Below are 20564 nucleotides of genomic sequence, written 5' to 3'. Positions count from 1 at the left end.
AGGGAGGGGTGGTGCCTTTTAGGGCTGGATGTGATGTGTGATGAGGGATTTGATCCATTCGCTCCCAGATCCTGGTAAATACAGACGTCTGAAAAATCAGACAGTGAAGATGGAAAATGAAATTAGTGATAACAGGAAGAAGCAGAGAATGAGGAAGAGGACAACAGTGAGGTGAAAGGAGTGAAACAGGTTGCAGTAGAAAGGAGGCCACATGGGAAACCTACGAGCCTTGGGATACAGGCCTGTCTTTGGCAGAGGACAAAGGGCTTGTGTTATATCTGCTCAGAAGTCGAAGCTAAATACTTCTTGCTCTACTCTTCTTGAAACCTTTGGTTATGATTATGTGGGCCAGAAGTCAAAAAAGAGTTGGTTTTGGAACAGTGAGGTACCAAGAGTCCCATCCTTAAAAGATCAGTGCAGCTCCAGATAGAAGTGGTCGTATATTTAACCCCCTTCTTGCCCCATCACAGAATGTACTTAAAGTGAGTGGATTAAAGAAACTTCCTGATCCCATTTCCAGCATGTATGCTCTTGGATTATATCCATTCCTTTATTTTACTGTCAAGTTGTGGAGTCCTTGTCCCATTTTTTAGAAATTTTTGTCTTGCTTACTATTCAGAACATACTATGTTTATTCATTTGTTTATTAAACAAAATTGCTCAGAATTTTGATGTATTTAGTATTTCCAAAAAGAGTGTGTATGATGGAGCAGCCCTATTTTGCATTGAGATTATCAATAATATGCCTATTTCCCATTTTTAATAAAAGTACAACATCTAAGAATAAAATTAACAAAATTCATGCAAAAATTTCTACGTTGGAAATAATAAAACATTATTGAGAAAAATTAAAGCAGACTTGAATAAATGAAGAAGGATGGCATGTTCATGCATTGGAAGACTCAATTAGATGACAGTTCTCCCTGAATTGACGTATAGATTCAACTTAATCCCTATCATAATCCCACAGGCTTTTTTTTTTTTAATTGGCAAGCTGATTCTAAAAGTTATATGGAAATGTAAAAGACTGAGACTATCCAAAACAATCTCAAAATCATAGCTGGAGGAGTTGACTTCATAACCTAACCATAAAGCTACAGTAACCAAGATAGTGTAGTGCTGCCATAAAGATCAACAAGCAGATTGATGCAACCGAATAGAGAGGCCAGAAGAGACCCACAGTTATGTGGTCGTTGGATTTCCAACAAAGACCCAAAGCAACCAAGTGGGGAAAGGTTTTCAGTAAGTGGTGCTGGAATAACTGGATATCCATATGGAAAAAAAGAAATCTCAATTCCTACCTTGCACCATGCACAAAGAATAATTTGAGATGGATCATATTACTTAAATGTAAAAGCTAGAACCATAAGGCTTTTAGAAAAAAACATCAGAGAATATCTTCATGATTTGGAGGTAGGCAAAGATTTAAATGTAGAAAGCAATAACCATAAGAAAAAATATATAACTTAGATTTTATCAGAATTAAAAAAAAACAAACTTGTGGTCATCAAAAGACACCATTAAGAAAACAAAAAGATGAGCCACAGACTGGGAGAAAATACTCACAAAACCTGATTTGTCAAAGGGCTACATAGATAATGAATTTATACAACTCCATAACAAAAACACAGATAATCAGAAATGAAAAAGTGGGGATAGGGGACAAATGATTTGAAAAGACACTTTATAACAACACTCCACAACAGAAGGTATTTGAATGGCCAGTAAGCCTGTGTTCAGCATCATTAGTCACTAGGGAAATGCAAGTTAAAACGATAGTGAGATACCCAGCAGAATGGCTAAAATTAAATAGGTTGGTAACACCAAATGTTAATAAGGATGTAGAGCAACTGGAGCTCTTACATATTGTGCGGGAGGGTTAAATGGTACAACCTCTTAGGAAAAAGATTTGGAAGTTTCCTTATAAAGCTAAACATATACTTACCTGGTGACCCAGCAATTCTACTCGTAGGTATCTACCCAAGAAAAATGAAAATATAAGTCCACAAACTAAGATGTTCACAAGAAGTACATAGCATATGGATATGTGATTTCATTCATAATAGCCAAAAACTAGAAGCAGCCCAGGTGTCTCAGTAAGAGAATGGATAAACAGACTGGTGTATTCATAAAATAGAGTACTACTCTGAGAGAAAGAAACAGCACTGATCCCAGCAACAACATGGCTGAATCTCATCGTACTAACTGAGAGGAGCCTCATCCAAAAGAACACATAGTGTTTCTCCATTTCTATGAAGTTTTAGAACAAGCAAAATTTGTCTGTGAGAGAAAAGAATCCGAAGCGTGGTCGCCTCTAGGGGATGGAGCAACGAATGACTGGGAAGGATCATGAAGGCACTTTTTTTGAGGTGTGTTAATGGTGTGGGTTACAAGGTATATGTGTTTGTAAGAACCCCTGGATGGTCCACTTAAGATTTGTGCGTGTCATTGTATGTAAATTTTACTCCAAAAGACAGAAAAAAACTTAAAAAAATATCTCAAGGAGGTACTATTTTATATCCAGCAGACTGGCAATGCAGTGGGGCACCCTGACCCCTCTGACCCTCACTAGTAGTGGTGTCAATTGGATCGACCTTGAAAAACTTTGTCATTATCTAACAACTTGTGCATATACCAACCCAGCAGTTCCACTCCGAGAGATAGAAGCTCTTGCAAACATACATGGAGAAACGCATATGACAATGTTCCAGAAACCAGAAAGAACTCAGATAGCCATCAGTAAGAGAAGGCATAACTGTGCCGTGTTGAAACATACCACCACGGGTGAACCTTAGGGATGTGTAAGAATGCTTCCAGTATGATTCCAACCAATATAATTCCATCCCAAATCTTACAGAATTTAAGATTTGATTCTTGATTTGATTAGGGATACATATGCTAACACTATAAAGGAAAGTGAGGGAAAAAATTCAAGGTGTTTGGGGAGAAGGCATGGCAAGAAGGAGTGGAATTGGAATGGGAAAGACCACAAAGATGACTTTCGAGTGACTGGTAATGTTCTATTCCCTAATCTCGGCAGTAGGAAGACAGGTGTTCATGTTATTATTTTTCATTATAACTTACACATATGTGAAAATATTGTTTGGTATATATTCAATATTTAATAATAATTTCATGAAAGAAAATGTGCATTTTAAAATTAATCTTTAAGAATTCTTTATTAGCAACAATATGATATACAAGATATAAGAAGTTGGCTTTCTGATATCATTAATTCAGTCATTTATTCAAATGTTTATTAAATGCCTGTACACAGCCTGATAGGGATGTGACATTGGTTAAGCCTTTATTTGGAGACTAAGGTTTCCGTAGCTGTATCCTAAAATGAATTTGAAAAACGACTGAAATCGAAGATGATTACAGTCTTACATAGGCCCAGCTTTGACCTCAGTCCCCTAGTGCTAGTGCAGGGGACGTCTGAAGGCACACTTTTAAGAATTGGAATGTCACTTGGACTGATCATTGACTAGTCATTAAATTTACCTTACAGCCGGGTCATGGAGAATGTCTCCCATCATTTATCTTCTTGAAACTTAACTATGATAAAAATTCTCAGGATGCTGTGGCTAACACTTCGATCTTACTGCTCTTCTGCTGAATCTTAAGCAGTTTCAAGGTATTTATGGATTTTTCATTTCAACATTTCCTGCAAAATTTGTGAATAATTTTCATTAAATGAACTCGCCAGAAAATAAAGGTTGAACTCTGTAGCTATAATGTGGTCCTAAATTCGTAGCTTAAAATGAAAAGGGCTTACCCCAATCCTTTACTTTTTATAAGTATTCAAACATTCCTTTGGATGCCAAATAATAAATTCATAGTACTAGATATCCAGCAAGATGGCAGTCTGGTTGCCTATATGAAGTACTTAAATATACCCAATTGCAATTCCAAAGCTTTATTGCTTCATTTATCACAGGAAATGCCAGAGTTCTGAAATATTTTGTAAGGAAAGCTACCCTACTTGTATGACTCCTCATAGGAATTACCAAGAATATTATGCCAATTCAATCCTAAGTATTGAAGTTAGAGCTCTAAATGGCATTTAATAGTATGATTTATTTTCTGTCTTAAACTTTATAGGTCACATAAACAAGATCCTATCCTTTCATATTGCTTTTTATTGTTAAAGTGTCTGAGTGATGATAAAAATCTCAGCTTAAGAACTGTCAGATGATTTATGATATTTCATTTATTTTTCAAAGGATTGGGGTGTCACCAATAAGCCTATTAGAATTGTAGGTTTAAAGTTCCTCAATTTTAAAAAAGACCAGCTGCGTAAACAAGTGTGTTAGCTTTGTAATTTAATTCCGTGTGATTTTTTATAATACTTCAAAGTACCAAAGGAGGCAGTTTTTCTTAGGTCATAAATGCTTATTTATGTCATTATGATCTCAAACTTTCAAGTGCATTTCAAGATCTACTTTTTAAAATATTAATACGTTTTTATTGTGTTCTTTATAACCTCAAGACATTTCTCCTTTTGTCGACCTAAATCTGCCTTTCTTCATGGGCTGACATCAACAGCATGGAATGTGGATGAACTGGAGGAAAACTACTTTAAAAAATTAGAATTCTGTAGTCGGGGATGGATAATCGAAACTATCTTTGCGAGTGTGCTGTAAGCACCTTAAAGCTATTTTTTTTGTTGTTATTAAATTGTAAATTGGGGATAATTGTAAGTTCACATGCAGTTAGAAGAAATAACCCATGTACCCTTTACATAGTTTCCCCCAAATGTAACTTCCAGGATATTAACATTGATACAATGCAGATCCTATTCAGATTTTCCTAGTTTTACTTGAACTCATTTGTGGATGTATATATTTAGTTCCTGTGCACTTGTTATCACATGTATAGCTTCTTGTGTCTACTGTAGTCAAGATACAGAGCAGTTCCATCACAAGGATTTCTCAAGTTGCCATTTTATAACTATAATCACCTACCTCCCCCACTTGCCAGCTCTAACCCCTGGCAACCACTAATCTGTCCTCTGTTTCTATAATTTTGTCATTTCAATAATGTTATATAAATGGAATCTTAGAGTATATAATCTTCAGTGTTGACTTTTTCATTTAGCGCAATTCCCTTCAGATTCATCCGTATTGTTGTGTGTATCAGTAGTTTCTTCCTTTTCATCATTGAGTGGCATTCCATCAAAATCTATTTTGATTTTTAGTCTTCACATGTACACACACGTAAAATATGAGATAATTAAAATATCAGTTTAAAAGTGGTTTAAGATATGTTACTATTAACCTATCAATTAAAATTCCAGGTAAGTTTTTAGTATCCTTTCTGTCATTTCAATTGGACTTGTCTGCGTCTTAACGTACTAAGAGCAGATGATTTGCCAGCTGTACACTGAAAACACATTTCCAGTAGGAAAAAAAAAGAATGCTATTTTCTAACAATAACTCATTCGAATAAAAATTGGCAAGATTGGAGAAAAGACAGTAGCTGATACCATGCAAGACAGGTCCTTGTTTTGATTGCAGCAGATTTACTGTTGAGTTTTTTTTTTCTTTCATATAGCCTATGATTACCCAACTAGCTCTTTTCATACAGCCTATTATTATACAAGTAACTCTCCTTACCCTTGTGCCTGTGTTTCTTAATGTGATAAATAAAGCTGTAGATGTGGATGAGATCTCCTAGGGAGAGACTATAAAGTGAGACCCGATGTTTACCTTGAGGAGCTCCAAGACTTAATGGCCAAGGATGGCCGGAAAGGCAGCAGGAAAAAACCAGGGGCTTCTGGTTCATGACAGCTAAGAGAAAAGAGGGTATGAAGAAGGAATAGCCTCAGCTGAATCTTCTTCCCCACTTTCACATGTGGTCGCTGTGCTCTTAATCTTTCTGCATCCAGGCATGGGTAGGATGCAGAGACCTCCAGGACCTCGCTTCTCCAGAAGTGCTCAGTTGAGCTTGGGAGCCGCAGGAACCAATGTGGAAGGAGATCTAGCCAGGCACACTGTGAATAAGAATAAATGTACCTGCTATTACCTTCATTTTGGTCATGAAGACAGTTTCAGAAATCTCTTTGCATCCCTGTTATTATCGCTGCCGTCTATGTGTACCACAGTTGTGTGGATATATTCTGGTGTGGTTATCAAAATTGGAAGAAGGCATGATGTACCAGCATGACAAATGTATTTTTAGATTCAGGCCAGTGTTTCATGGTGGTTACCGTGACTGCATAAGCCACAGCTCCTTCTAACATGCCTTTACGATACTTAACTTTCTCACACGTGGTTAGGTCATATAGTTAATGTCATTACTTGGGGATGGAAAGCACCCTTCTATTACTAACACTACCTTGAAATTTATAAGTCTGAAAATGATTCACCACACAGTATTAAGAAGTAAAATGCTTTTATTACTTTCAGTAAGAGGACATAGGATATAAAGGTAGGTGTTCAGGGTGAAAATGAAGAAGAGTGAGTAAGACTAGGACGAGGAAAAGCAAATTAGAGTAAAAGGTAATTTTCTGAGATTTATCATTTCAGGTGTTAGGTTTGGACTTTGAGTTCTGCTTTTTTGGAAATATAAAATCTCAGCCCAGAACCAGGAACTCTGCAGTTTAGTCAGTTAGAAACTTGTGATGTATTTTTGGAGTCGAATTTTCCTGTTGCCCAAGTAAAGATGTCAGTGATTTAGAAGCAGCTCATGGATATTATGTGTGAGTTACTGTGTGTTGATTATGTGATAACCAGAACCAAAACTTAACCATGGCTTTGGATTTGTAACTTCATATAATTCAGTAGTCATTATTTAGGTCATATTCACATACATGTACATTGAGAAGTCTTAGTACTTTACTAAAGTGGTAAGCTTTTATATTATACAGTAGAATAAGGTAAATATTTTTATGGATTTTGCTTAAGATCCTAAATACTGTGTCTTTTTTTTCAGTAAATGTAGATGTGACCTTCATGCTATACAAGTGATATTGTTTTGCATTTTTCTCTCAAGTTTGAAAATCCAATTATGTTTCCTAAGTATGTTGAAGAAAATCAGCAAATTTTATCTTCTACACATTTTGAGAGAAATAACTGCAAACCTTATACAAGAATAATACAAAGATTTTATTAGAAAATTTTTGCACACTGATGTATCGTAATTTCCATATTTGCCTCATAAGGCCTACTTTTGAAAAGTCTGCAATGAATGCTACTTCCAGAGTATATTTCATAAATGAAGTTTCTATATTGTGAAATTTATGTTTGCTATATCAGGCAAAATATGATCTTTCTTTCAGAAAGTGCTTGGGCAAACTAAATTTCAGTATTAGTTGTTTAAAATAACATTTCACATTTCACTGCACTTGTACTAATTTTTTTTATTTGCAGGGTTTTTGAAATCATTTTTTTGACACCATGGCCATGAGATAGATGATATTAATCAGGAAAGGTAGAACAGCTACATTTATTTCCTACTTTGCTCTCCTTAGAGTTCTTCAAAATAAATGTGTTTAAGGGCAAATCCGAAGTAAAGACTTCACTGTGTGTACCTCTTACCGTTAGGGTGATACTAAGTGGAGTGGTGAACACTTAGAAAGGTAAACCAACTAGACCTAAGCGCCATGTATAGAGCACTCCATTCAACACAAGCAGAGTACACATTCTTTCCAATGCACATGGTTCCATCTCCTTGATAGACTACCCATTAGGCCATGAAACAAGCCTCCATAAATGTAAAAAGGATGGAAAACATACAAATTATGTTCTCTGACCACAGTAGAATGCAATTAGAAATAAGTAGCAGAAGGGAATTTGGGAAATTCACAATTATGTGGAAATTAAACAGCATACTCCTAAATAGCCAGTGGATTAAAGAAGAAATCACAAGAGAAATTAGAAAATACCTTGATATAAAGTAACTTAAAATACAACATGCCAAAATTTACAGGATGCAACTAAAGAAATTAGAGGGAAGTTTATAACTATAAATGCCTGCTTCTTTTTTTTAAAGGCCACATGTTAAATGATTTTATTTATATGAAGTTTCCAGACTAAGGAAATCCATAGAGACAGAAAGTAAATCAGTGATTTCCGGGGACAGGCAGTGGGGTAGAGTGATGGGATATTTTGGTATTAGATGGTGGTGAGAGTTGTACAACTTTGTGAATATACCAAAACCCACTGAAATGTACACTTTAAAAGGGTGAATTTTATGGTATGTGAATTGTATCACAAATATAGATAAATAAATCTTAACTGAGCCCCTCCTGGGTGTTCTGTTACTGTGCCCCAGATGCTTTGGTACCATATGAACACCAAGGGTTGTGAACCCTGCCTTCTAGAGCTGCTTGTCTGTTGGGGGTAGTACCCCTGGTCCGGGGTACTAGACATGATCTAAGTGTAATTACAGTTGTGTTCAGTGATCTGAGGGAAAAAGATAACCTGTTCATTATTAACAGGGGTATCTCAGCCAGACGAGGTCAAAAGACGGTTCTCCTAAGGAGGTGATACTGCCTTGAGATCTGAAGGATGGATTCAGGTTATCGCGAAGAAAAGAGGCGTCACAGGGAGGGGGACCAGCATGTAGGCAGTCTGGGGGCGACAGAGCCACGGTATGTTCTGGGGGTTGGAGGAAGGCCAGTGTGGCTGGACACAGAGAGTGGGGGTGAGGAGTGCAGGAGGAGACGCAGAAGCGGACCAAGGCCGGACTGTGCGGAGCCTCGTGGGCGCGTTATGGCTCGTAGCGGCTTTCCTTCCGGACGGCACGGCACGCTCTGTGCTATGAGAGCATCCCTGTGGCCGTGTGGGTTGCAGGAGCAGGAGTGGAAGCAGGTAGAAGGGTATTCAGTGGTCTCTCAGGGGATGGTAGAGCACCTGGCGCCAGGTAATTGGCAGTGGAGCTGAGAAGAAATGGATGTATCTGAGGGCTTTTTTTTTTTTTTTTTTTTTTTATTTATTTATTTATTTATGGCTGCGTTGGGTCTTCGTTTCTGTGCAAGGGCTTTCTCTAGTTGCGGCAAGTGGGGGCCACTCTTCATCGCGGTGCACGGGCCTCTCACCATCGTGGCCTCTCTTGTTGCGGAGCACAGGCTCCAGACGCGCAGGCTCAGTAATTGTGGCTCACGGGCCTAGTTGCTCCGGGGCATGTGGGATCCTCCCAGACCAGGGCTCGAACCCGTGTCCCCTGCATTGGCAGGCAGACTCTCAACCACTGCGCCACCAGGGAAGCCCTGAGGGCTTTTTAAGAGATAAAATTGACACGATCTGGTGAAGGCCTAGAGATGGGAAGTGAGGGAGGGCGTGTAAGGCATGGCTCCTGGACGCTGGGCTTTTGAAAGTGAGTGGGTCAGAGGGTCATTTCTGAGCCAAAGATTTTCCTCAGTCCCACTTTGTATGGACAACTTCAAGTTACATGAATGGTTTGTTTTTTTTTTTCTTTTGAGAACTAGCTCTTTCTTACCAAGGCAGTCACACATTATGTAGAACTATGCAATTTGCTGATAGCAAATATTTGGGGAAAGTTAGAAAAATTTTTGAGAAAACTAGATACATTTTTTAGTATTTGCCAGATGAATTTCGGTCTTGGAGCCTCTTTTGGTCTTGGAGTCTCTTTTGGCCTAGCCTGCATCTTCAGGGTCTTATAATGTACTTGGCCTTGCTGATGGTCCCCAGTGCTGTAGAGATCATCTGTCATTTAAATTTCCTCATTTTGATGCAAGTATTGAAAATAGACTCTGAAATAATTTTCTGGCAAGTAACTACCTTCCAATGAGGAATAACTGAAATGAATCCAGTTTTAGCAATTCTTATTTCCTTGGCCAGCCAAAGTCTTAAAATGTCAAGTTCTTCAGAGATGTTTTTATTCTGCAGTTGTATGGAGCAATAACAGTTTATTATAATTTCTAAAAGCCACTTTGGCAATTTAAGACTGCACGGAAATAAACTTTAATCTGTACCCTAAAATTTTTTTCAAATGACCTTTAAAGAGTTAGTTATTTGGGTATCCACTTGCATTTGGAACATCAACATACAGAGCCAACAGATGGGTAAAGACCTGACGAGGAAAACAGATCGTGCCAATAGGTTGTGATTTAAGTTATGTTTTACCGTAACTGTTACGAGGAAGGCGTCTCTGCTTGCAGTGTTTATTGCTAATCTACCAGTAATAGACAAACCTTGTAAATCTATAAATGCCACTGTGGACAGCAAAGCAGGAGGCACATTTAAATTAGGAGAATAAAGAGTCATTTAGAGAAAGTCTTAGTGACCTGCCTTTTGCAGCCCTCTTCTGGGGCATTTTCACTGATGTTTGTTCTCATGGGCCAACACACATAGGAGGGAGTCAGACTGTTGTTCATAATTTTTGCATGAGAACACTGAAGCTTGCATCCATTTGAATCAAGTTTCCTTTTTTGTAACTAGCAATATAGGCTCAATCTAAGGATTAGCTCTTTACTGGTAAGCATTAACTGTACATGCTTATTCTACTGTGCATTTTAATTTCTGAGAATTCTCCTTTGAAATGGGAACTTTAAATGCAGACCTACTAGAGAATGGACTTGAGGATACGGGGAGGGGGAAGGGTGAGCTGGGACGAAGTGAGAGAGTGGCATGGACATATATACATTACCAAACGTAAAATAGATAGCTAGTGTGAAGCAGCCGCGTAGCACAGGGAGATTACAGGGAGATCAGCTCGGTGCTTTGTGACCACCTAGAGGGGTGGGATAGGGAGGGTGGTAGGGAGGGAGATGCAAGAGGGAAGAGCTATGGGGACATATGTATTTGTATAACTGACTCAATTTGTTATAAAGCAGAAACTAACACACCATTGTAAAGCAATTATACTCCAATAAAGATGTTAAAAAAAAAAAAAAAAGAAATGGGGACTTTAAGAAAAGAACAGGGAGGGCTTTCTTGGTGGCGCAGTGGTTGAGAATCCGCCTGCCAATGCAGGAGACATGGGTTCGAGCCCTGGTCCGGGAAGATCCCACATGCCGCGGAGCAACTAAGCCTGTGCATCACAACTATTGAGCCTGCGCTCTGGAGTCTGTGCGCCACAACTACTGAGCCCGTGTGCCACGACTACTGAAGCCCACGTGCCTAGAGCCCGTGCTCTGCAACAAGAGAAGCCACCGCAGTGAGAAGCCCGCACACCACAATGAAGAGTAGCCCCCGCTCACCGCAACTAGAGAAAGCCTGTGTGCAGCAACGAAGACCCAACACAGCAAAAAATTAAATAAATAAGATAAAAAAAATTAAAAAAAGAAAGAAAAGAACAGGGAAATTTGGAGGTTAGAGGCAGTTGTGGTTAAAAGCAGAACCTAGTACCTGTCTTCAGACCTCAGCTCCACCATCTTCCTAGCTGTGAGAGCTTAGATAAGGTACATAACCTCTCTGTGCCTAATTCCTTATATGTGAAAGGGTGATCATAAAACACCCATCCCAAGGCTGTGGTGAGGATTAAATAAATTAGCACACATTTAAAATGCCTAGAACACTGTTTGGAAGGTAGTAAGCTCAAAATAAATGTTAGTTACTGCCGCTGTTGTTATTATTGATGAAATATAAAATAAATAAAATAGTAAATAAAATATAAATTAAATAAATAAATAAAGATAAAATATTAACTCTCACCTGAAAACTAAGATGTTATAGCTCAGTTATGGTGGTCGTTTTTGTTGATTTTGTTTGTTGTTTGGGCTTTTTTGGTGGAGCAAGGACAAGGTTACACGGCTAATAAGTGGTGTAAACCAGGTTTCCTGGAGAGTTGGTTTAGGTCAGGAGTTAGCAAACTATGGCTCACAGGCCAGATTGGGCCTGTTTTTATACAGCTTGCAAGCTAAGAATGTTTTTACATTTCTAAACCATTGGGGGAACATCCAAAGAAGATAATATTTTGTGACACATGAAAATTACATAAAATTCAAGTGTCTATGCCCATAAATTAAAAAGTTTATCGGTACACAGCCATGTTTATTCATGCATATTGTCTCTGGCTGCTTTCACGCTACACCAGCAGAAAGGAGTAGCTGTACAGAGACCATAGGGCCCATAAAACTGAAAATATATACTAAATGGCCCTTTACACAAAACGTGTTCTATTAGTTATATTGACTGAATGAATGAACTGTCCTGCTTTGACAAAAGATGTAAGCTTGCATAAGAAAGCAAATGACTTTAGTTATCCTTGTGGCCAGAACACTTTTGTTTTGTTTTGTTTTGTTTTGATTTAGAAAAAGTGTAATTTTCCACCTTGGTTAAAATTCTGTTGAACCTGACATACAAGTTCACGAGTAGACTTAATTCAACTGTAGTAGATTGCGTAAGTGCAGACATGCCAAAAAACATACTTCTTCAGTAAAGAGTATTAAGATTTGGATTCCTTTCAAGAACTGTCAGAACAAAAGTTCAATTGTGTGTGTGTGTGTGTGTGTGTGCACGTGCGCGCGTGTGTGTTTAAGGATATTTGCCATCCCATAATTCTTTTTTAAAGATTCTTGAAATAGAAAGAATTCTGAAACAGTCTGCTAATAAGATGAACTTTACAGTGATAACATACCTTAAGAGTACAATGTTATAATCCCATTTCAGGAGTTACTTGTAGTTAGTTTTCTCAAGGCTTTGGCTTTGTGACTCAGAGCCTAGTATTTCTAAGACAGCCAAAACTGCGGAGGCTTTTGGCAATTGAGCGTAGAGAACATATGCTTTGATTTTGTCCCACAGATCATTTAGGCAAATAACCTTTTCTTCTCTCCTTATGCTATTTTTAACTATGATGTGGATCTTTTTTGTTTTGGTTGGTTACATAATCTTTATTTAGGATCTGTTTTGCTCTTGAATATCTGTAAATCTTGCAACTCCTTTTGTTTAGGTTTACATCTTTCAAAGTATATTCATCAAATGCTTTTGAAAGACTTCTCCCCTGCAAGGCCCCAGGGCTAATGGGAACAAGACAGAACTGGGCCCTGCCCTTGGAGAGTTTTGAGTTTGTCAGGATGATAGATGTTAAATTAACATAAGTATCATCAGTGTTGGGAAAGAAGAATTAAATTGTGTACTGGATTCATAAACTAAGAAAACCTAAACTCATCAGGGGAAGTCAGAGAATATTGTTCCTTTGGATTTTTTTATTTTTTAGTTTTCTGTATTTGAAAATCTGTTCTCGGCTAAATGCCTGTTACTAAGCTGAAATTATTTTGAGTTTAACAAAAGTATTGAAATAAGAATTTTAAGAAATTACATCTAATGGCCCTCTTATTGACCTACGCACAATTTCCTAATTGCTATTTATTGGTAGACATTAGATGGTTGAGTGATGAACCTCGTGCATTTGGTTTTGACAGAAAATTACTAAGTGTAATAATGATCACAGTAAATTTGGGATGAGGAAAATACAAAGTGAAAAAAGACTACCATTTAGTTTGTTAATTATCACTTGAAAATCAAAATATCCATTTATCCTTCTTGAACAGGAATGTTTTAAAAGTGGATTCTAGCTAGTTTTTTTTTTTTCTCTCTTTTGGAACAGTTTTTGTTTATAATATAAAAATAGATGGTTATATATTTTATACACACATACACTGTGTTTATGTGTATGGGTGTATATATAAACACACACAAACACACACACACACACACCAAAAAATGTACAAAGAAAAAAGGGAATTTTCACCAACCCAAGTCCCAAAGGTAACCACTGTTGACAATTTGATGTTTCTCTTGGAAATACAACTTTTTTTTTAAGACAGATAGCATCAGAGTATACTCACTGTTCCACAGTTTGCTTCACTTAAGAGTATTTCCTGGATGTCTTTCCCTGCCAGTGTTTACTGAGGACCACCTGCCTCTCCAGATCTACTTCATTCTTGTTGTTCTTATCACTGATAATGTTATTTTAAGTAGTCCGTCCATAAGGTAAAATATTCAGAAGGTTTGCTTACAGAAGAGTATGCAGTGGAAGTCAGCCTCCCGCCCAAACGTGCACCCCAGTCCTCTCCAGGGGCAGCCACCCTTGGCAGTTTCTTATCCTTTGAAATCGTTCCTTTATTTTTATATGCCTTTCCTTGGTGAGACTAAAATTAACCCCCTGCTCAGTCATTTGTAGGGAAACTGAATGCTTAGTGAATTTCCAGCAGCAACCAATTGATCTTGTAATGTCAGCGTTTAAGATTGCATACCAAAATGAGAAACGATTTCCCGCTAGTTGTATTTCAGTTTTGGATTTCATGCCATGTGATTGTTTAGAGGCTATAATCTGTAGGTGTACAATCTTTGCCAATGTTTTAGATCCTTGAAATGTAACTGAATGTTCCCAGCGGAAGCCCCACAAGGCCTACATGCCCCAGAGCACCTCCTCCCACCTGCCCTCGCCCACCCACGTCTGCTGTCTCTCTGTCAACGTTGTGAATACAGACCCAGGTCTTGGGCAGCCTTGCTGCTTTCATCTCAAAGCTAACGGAGGGACTTATGGCTAGTCTCTGAGATGCCTATGGTTATTCTAATCTGGAACCACTTGGGTTCACTTCATACCCGCAGCTTAATTTGGGTAGTGCCAGAGCCTGGGGAGGGGAGGGGCGTGGCTGGGGGAGCGGGCAGTGGATTGAAGTGGGGGGCACTCACCTCTGCCTGAGCCAACCTGGACCTGAGAAGATGGTAGTTAGGGAAGCACTTGCCCTGTAACACTGGGTCTTTTGTCAACTGCTGATACTAAAGTACCTCATGAACAGAGATGGTCTAGAAACCCCTGCCTGTCTCATAAACTCACCAGAGAACATGGGGTGATACATGTTTTGGAGAAATAAAAAGAAGTAAACCAGATCCAGTCTTCAGAGTGGCTGTGTTGACATGCATATGGCCTGAGGAGCCCTAGGCTGGGACTTCCTGTTTATAGGCAGTATTTACTTCTGTGTAAAATATGTTCCTCAAAATATACACAGATCTGTGAAAAATGCCATTGGTAGTTTGATAGGGATTGCGTTGAATCTGTAGATTGCTTTGGGTAGTATAGTCATTTTCACAATATTGATTCTTCCAATCCAACAACATGGTATATCTCTCCATCTGTTTGTGTCATCTTTGATTTCTTTCATCAGTGTCATAGTTTTCTGTATACAGATCTTTTGCCTCCTTAGGTAGGTTTATTCCTAGGTATTGTATTCTTTTTGTTGCAATCGTAAATGGGATTGTTACCTTAATTTCCTTCTGATTTTTTGTTGTTAGTGTATAGGAATGCAAGAGATTTCTATGTATTAATTTTGTATCCTGCAGCTTTACTAAATTCATTGATTAGCTCTAGTAGTTTTCTGGTGGCATCTTTAGGATTTTCTATGTATAGTACCCCAATGGTCATAGCAGCACTATTTACAATAGCCAGGACATGGAAGCAACCTAAATGTCCATCAGCAGATGAATGGATAAAGAGTGGTACATATATACAATGGAATACTACTCAACCATAAAAAGGAACGAAATTGGGTCATTTGTACAGATGTGGATGGACCTAGAGAGTGTCATACAGAGTGAAGTAAGTAAGCAAGAGAAAAACAAATATCGTAAATTAATGCATATATGTGGAATTCAGAAAAATGGTATAGATGACCTTATTTTCCAAGCAGAAATAGAGACACAGAGGTAGAGAGCAAATGTATGGATACCAAGGGGGTAAAGGGCGGGTGGGATGAATTGGGAGACTGGGATTGACACATATACACTGTTGATACTATGTATAAAATAGACAACTGATGGGAACATACTGTAGAGCACAGGGAACTCTACCTAATGCACTGTGGTGTCCTAAATGGGAGGGAAATCCAAAAGGGAAGGGATATATGTATATGTACGGCTGATTCATTTTGCTGTACAGTAGATGCTAACACAACATTGTAAAGCAACTAGACTCCAATAAAAATTCAGAAAAAAAAAGAAAAGAAAAAAAACACATACACAGAAGTTAAGTGTGTAATGCCGTATAAGAAGATTCTATCACCAGAGAACTAGTAAAACATTATACAATTCCTTAATACATCATTTTTTTTCACATAGATATATGTGTAGTATAAATATTGTATCTTTGTAAATATTCTTTAATTTTATTATTTTTCTTCACAATTGAAGACATACATACCTGGCTAAAGTCCACTGTGCTTCCAATATAGGTTAAAGATTTGCCCACTTAAAATATCCTAAATGATTGCCTTTTTTGCCTAAATTTATGTAGGTCATAAGACCTATGCTTCTTATCACTAGTATAATCACATTTACTTTTTTAAAACTGTAAAAAAAAAAGCATAACAAAATTTATCATCTTTCCCATCTTTAAGTGTACAGTTCAGTAGTGTTAAGTATATTCACATAGTTGTACAACCAATCTCTAGAATTTTTTCATCTTGCAAAACTGCAGCCCTATACCCATTAAACAACAAATCCCCATTTTCCCTCCCCACAGCCCCTGGCAATTACCATTCTACTTTTGGTTTCTATGAATTTGACTACTCTAGGTGCCTCATATAAGTAGAATCACAGAGTTTTTGTCTTTTCTTGTCTGACTTATTTCACTTAGCATGTCCTCAGGTTCATCATGTTGTAGCAGGTGTCAGAATTTCCTTCCTTTTTAAGGCTGAACAGTATTCCATTGTATGCATATACTACATTTTGTTTATCCATTCATCCATTGATAGATAACTTGGATTACTTCTGGGCGACTGTGAATAGTGCTGCTATGAACATAGGTGTGCATATATCTCTTCGATATCTTGCTTTCTTTTCTTTTGGATATATACCCAGAAGTGAAATTGCTGAATCGTACGGTAATTTCTAGTTTTAATTTTTTATGGAACCGCCATACTGTTTTCTATAGCAACTGTACCATTTTTCGTTCCCACCAACAGTTACAGAAAGGTTCCAATTTCTCCATAACTTTGCTGACACTTGAAATTTTCCTTTTTTTTTTTTTGGTAGTAGCCATTCTAATGGATGTGGGGTGATATCTAATGATGGTTTTGATTTGCATTTCTCTAATGATAAGTAATATTGAACATCTTCTCATATGCTTTGTGACCGTTTGTATGTATCTCCTTTGGACAAATGTCTATTCAGCTCCTTCACCCACTTTTCTTTTTTTTTTTTTTAAACATTATTAGAAATTAGAGCTGTACCATGGTAATTCTTTCTTTCTTTCTTTCTTTCTTTATGGCTGTGTTGGGTCTCCGTTTCTGTGCGAGGCTTTCTCTAGTTGCGGCAAGCGGGGGCCACTCTTCATTGCGGTGCGCAGGCCTCTCACCACCGCGGCCCCTCTTGTTGCGGAGCACAGGCTCCAGACGCGCAGGCTCAGTAATTGTGGCTCACGGGCCTAGTCGCTCCGTGGCATGTGGGATCCTCCCAGACCAGGGCTCGAACCCGTGTCCCCTGCATTAGCAGGCAGACTCTCAACCACTGCGCCACCAGGGAAGCCCCTCACCCACTTTTTAATTGGGTTATTTGGTTTGCTGCTGTTGTTGAGTTGTAGAGTTCTTTATATATTCTGGATATTAACCCCTTATTTAGACAAATGATTGCAAATATTTTCTCCCTTGCCATAGGCTGCTCTTTCACTCTGTTGAATGTTTTCTTCGATGCACAGAAACTTTTAATTTTGATATGGTACAGTTTGTCTATTTTTACTTTTGTTACCTATGCCTTTGGTGTCATATTAATCACATTTACCTTTAATCTTTTGAGCTCCACTGATTTTTCTAAAAGAATAAGAGCAAAATGTAAGGAAATATTTAAATAATCATAAAACCGTTGCACAGACATAGTTGGACACGGCTTCAGAGTGAACTCTTGGCTGCTGGGCTGCACCATCATGCACTAGCTTAAAAAATTGCTTCATCAGCTAATGTGACAATGTATGTGAAGCCCAAACGGCAGTTTGAGATGTGGATCTATAAAGTGTAAAGAACTAGATTTGGGGGCCACGGTAAAGCACATGAAAACAAAGGATCGGGAAGCACTGGTAATCATATCCTTTAATTGGAATCCCTGTGTACGCATGATGAACCATTGTAGAAAGGCTTGCAAGACAAAATGTTCCTCTGTTTCCTTCCGCATTCTTCTTTTTCTCGTCTTTCCTATGCCGTGATGCCTCATGGTCCGTTAACACTTCCAAGCAAATAGAGATAATTTGAAAGTTTTATTTGAAGCCTGACTTTCAAATTTAGAGCAATAGAAGATGCTCTTAAAATACTTAACTTCACTTGGCTCACCTTAAATTTTAATAAACCGTTGCAGTTGATCAGCAACAAGACCATTTAACAACCAGCCAATGGTTATTGACTACTTAGACCACCAACAATGCACAGAGTCTATAGGTGTCTTTCTGGCTGCAGCAGAGAGAGGAAGAGCTGGTTCTTAACTGGTTTTCTGTATCTTCTAAGATATTTAAGGAAACTGGAATTTAATGCTTTTTTTTTTATCACAGGCCATTTCTCCTTCTAAAATAATGCTGCCATTGTTCCTGTTTTCCTCCCACTTGCTTTTTCTTTCTTTTGTGATTGCTGCTCATTCATCTTTCCCCTGCTCGTTATCCCACGCGGATGTTGCCCGCCCTTCTTCTTGCCGGATTTTCCTTCCCACCCACCCAAACTCATCATTCAGTGTCTTCAGCCCTCCTCTCTCTTCCAGCCTCTGTAGGATTAAAATGAGCCCAGCGGAGCCTCTGTGGCTGTCATTTCGGATTTCAGGTCACTAGTGGACACACACAGCAAATACTTCCTAAGTACCAGCTCAGGTGGTTTCCTCTTCCACCTGGTGCCCAGGTGTTGGTCAGGCAGCTACCGGGAAATCCTTAAGCTTCAATGTTGCCTCTGGACCATCGTGTCCTGCAAACACCTAAAGAAAGCAGTTTGAGTCTTGGAAACTTAAGCAGATACTGAGTCATCTACCCCCCCACCCACCCCCACCCCCACCTTTATTTTCTTTTAGGTATAAATAAACAGGAATCTTTTTGAGCAAGCCTTAAGTTGACAAAATAGACAACAGAAAACAAGTGAAAACTGCCCATGACAGATAAGACTCTTAGCTCAGTCTTCTACCCATGTGAGGATTTTACTCCTTAAATAAAACTTTGTAACAGATACAGAATTTTCTGCAATAAAATTCCATGTGTGCTTATTAAACTTTTCAGTTAAGCTTTAGGTGAATGAGAATTCAGGTTACTGAGTGGTTACTGAGTTCTGGTAGTCCTCTGGTGAATCATTTTGCAGTATGAGAGGATGCAGTAATCATATTTGAGAAGTTTTATTCATTAACGAAAGGTACCAAAATAAATTTAGCCGGGGTCACAGCGTTTAATTTAATAGTATTACAATAATAACTACCATAATTAGTTTCAGATTTGCCTTCCTTCCCAGAGGACAAGATTTTTTAGTTTTTTGATGCCTATTTAAAGCATGAGAATGACAGGAAAATTAATGTCACGACCTTTAGAGCCTGTTTATGGTTTTTCCCTGTCGTACCCTAAAGGATTGGGGGAGTAGTGTGCATCTAAAATAAACCACTTAGTATGGACAAGGAAAAATTGGGTTAATTGGGTTCACCTGATCCTCAGCTGGTAGCACCTCAGTCAGGACCCCATTTCGTATTAGACAGAGGAGCACCTTTATACACTATAAAATTATCTCTTAAACTACACCTGTTACATTCTGCGATGTCTTGAAAAGAAAAACATCTTTAAAAGGACAGTGTTTCAGATACGTAGGATTTTTTCCTCCTATAACTTTATCTGGCTTGTCTGCTTCAATTAGGAAATCACTTTGTCTTTCCATTTTCATAGCAAAAATGCGCTGACACCAACTCGCAGGCCGCACTGCCTGACCCGCATACCCACTTCCTTTGGGCGACTCAGGGCAGCAGCGCTGACTGTTCTTCCCTTTTCTAGTCCGTCAGGGACTTCCCATAAACAATCACTCTTCCAGACCCTTGAGAGGTGAAACTTGTTTTCATTTCATTGTCAGGGTTTGTGTATTTCAACAGAGAGCAAGGTTTGTCTATTCAACTAGAGTTGAGAAAAAATATCTAGGCAAGCTGGACTCTCTGAAGCTGTTGGATTAGTTGATTGAACTAATTCTGTGGCAAATTCGGCAAATAGTGTTTTGGAAGGAGTCTCGTACGTCGTTGGGTAAGTCAGTACAGCTTCCTTGAATGACAGTACAGCAGTGTCCATTAAAAACTTTAAATTGACCCAGAAATTTCTTACCCTGACTTCACCCTTCGGATGGACTTGCACGTGCCGGCTAGGCTGTGAATATAAGGGTGCAGGCTGCAGCTTCGTGGGTAAGGCAGGAGGCTGGGAACAGTCTCATTGTCAGTCGGGAGGCAGCTGGCTAATAAACTGTGGTTCCATGCAACGAAATACTGTACAGCCTTTGCAAAGAATTGAAGAGGATGCGTAAGTGCTGATATGGAGAGCTCCTGAAAATATATTAAGCGAAAACAGAGCAGCAGGTATAACCTGCTCTAATTTGGGGAGGGGAGAACGGGTGATAGAGCATACTTCTACACGTTAGCTTGTGTACACACAGACTGTTGCTGAAAGGATTT

General features: G+C 38.5%; 1 protein-coding gene across 14 annotated transcripts in view; it reads left to right on the top strand.

Annotated features, from left to right (window-relative positions):
* ZNF438 (zinc finger protein 438) overlaps nucleotides 1-20564 on the top strand; it is a 169559-nt gene that overhangs the window by 105462 nt on the left and 43533 nt on the right. For 7 of the 14 annotated variants that reach the window (XM_036842552.1, XM_036842550.1, XM_036842556.1 and 4 more), the window contains one exon: nucleotides 3512-3637. The exons of the other annotated variants lie outside the window; for them this stretch is intronic. The gene's annotated coding sequence lies outside the window, so the exon portion shown is untranslated. The remainder of the gene's footprint in view (nucleotides 1-3511; nucleotides 3638-20564) is intronic. 14 annotated transcript variants of the gene reach the window in all.

The sequence above is a fragment of the Balaenoptera musculus genome, chromosome 2 (genome assembly GCF_009873245.2).
Source record: "Balaenoptera musculus isolate JJ_BM4_2016_0621 chromosome 2, mBalMus1.pri.v3, whole genome shotgun sequence".
Classification (NCBI taxonomy): Eukaryota; Metazoa; Chordata; class Mammalia; order Artiodactyla; family Balaenopteridae; genus Balaenoptera; species Balaenoptera musculus.
Note: the sequence above shows the minus strand (reverse complement) of the source record. Positions and strands in the feature narration are given on the sequence as shown.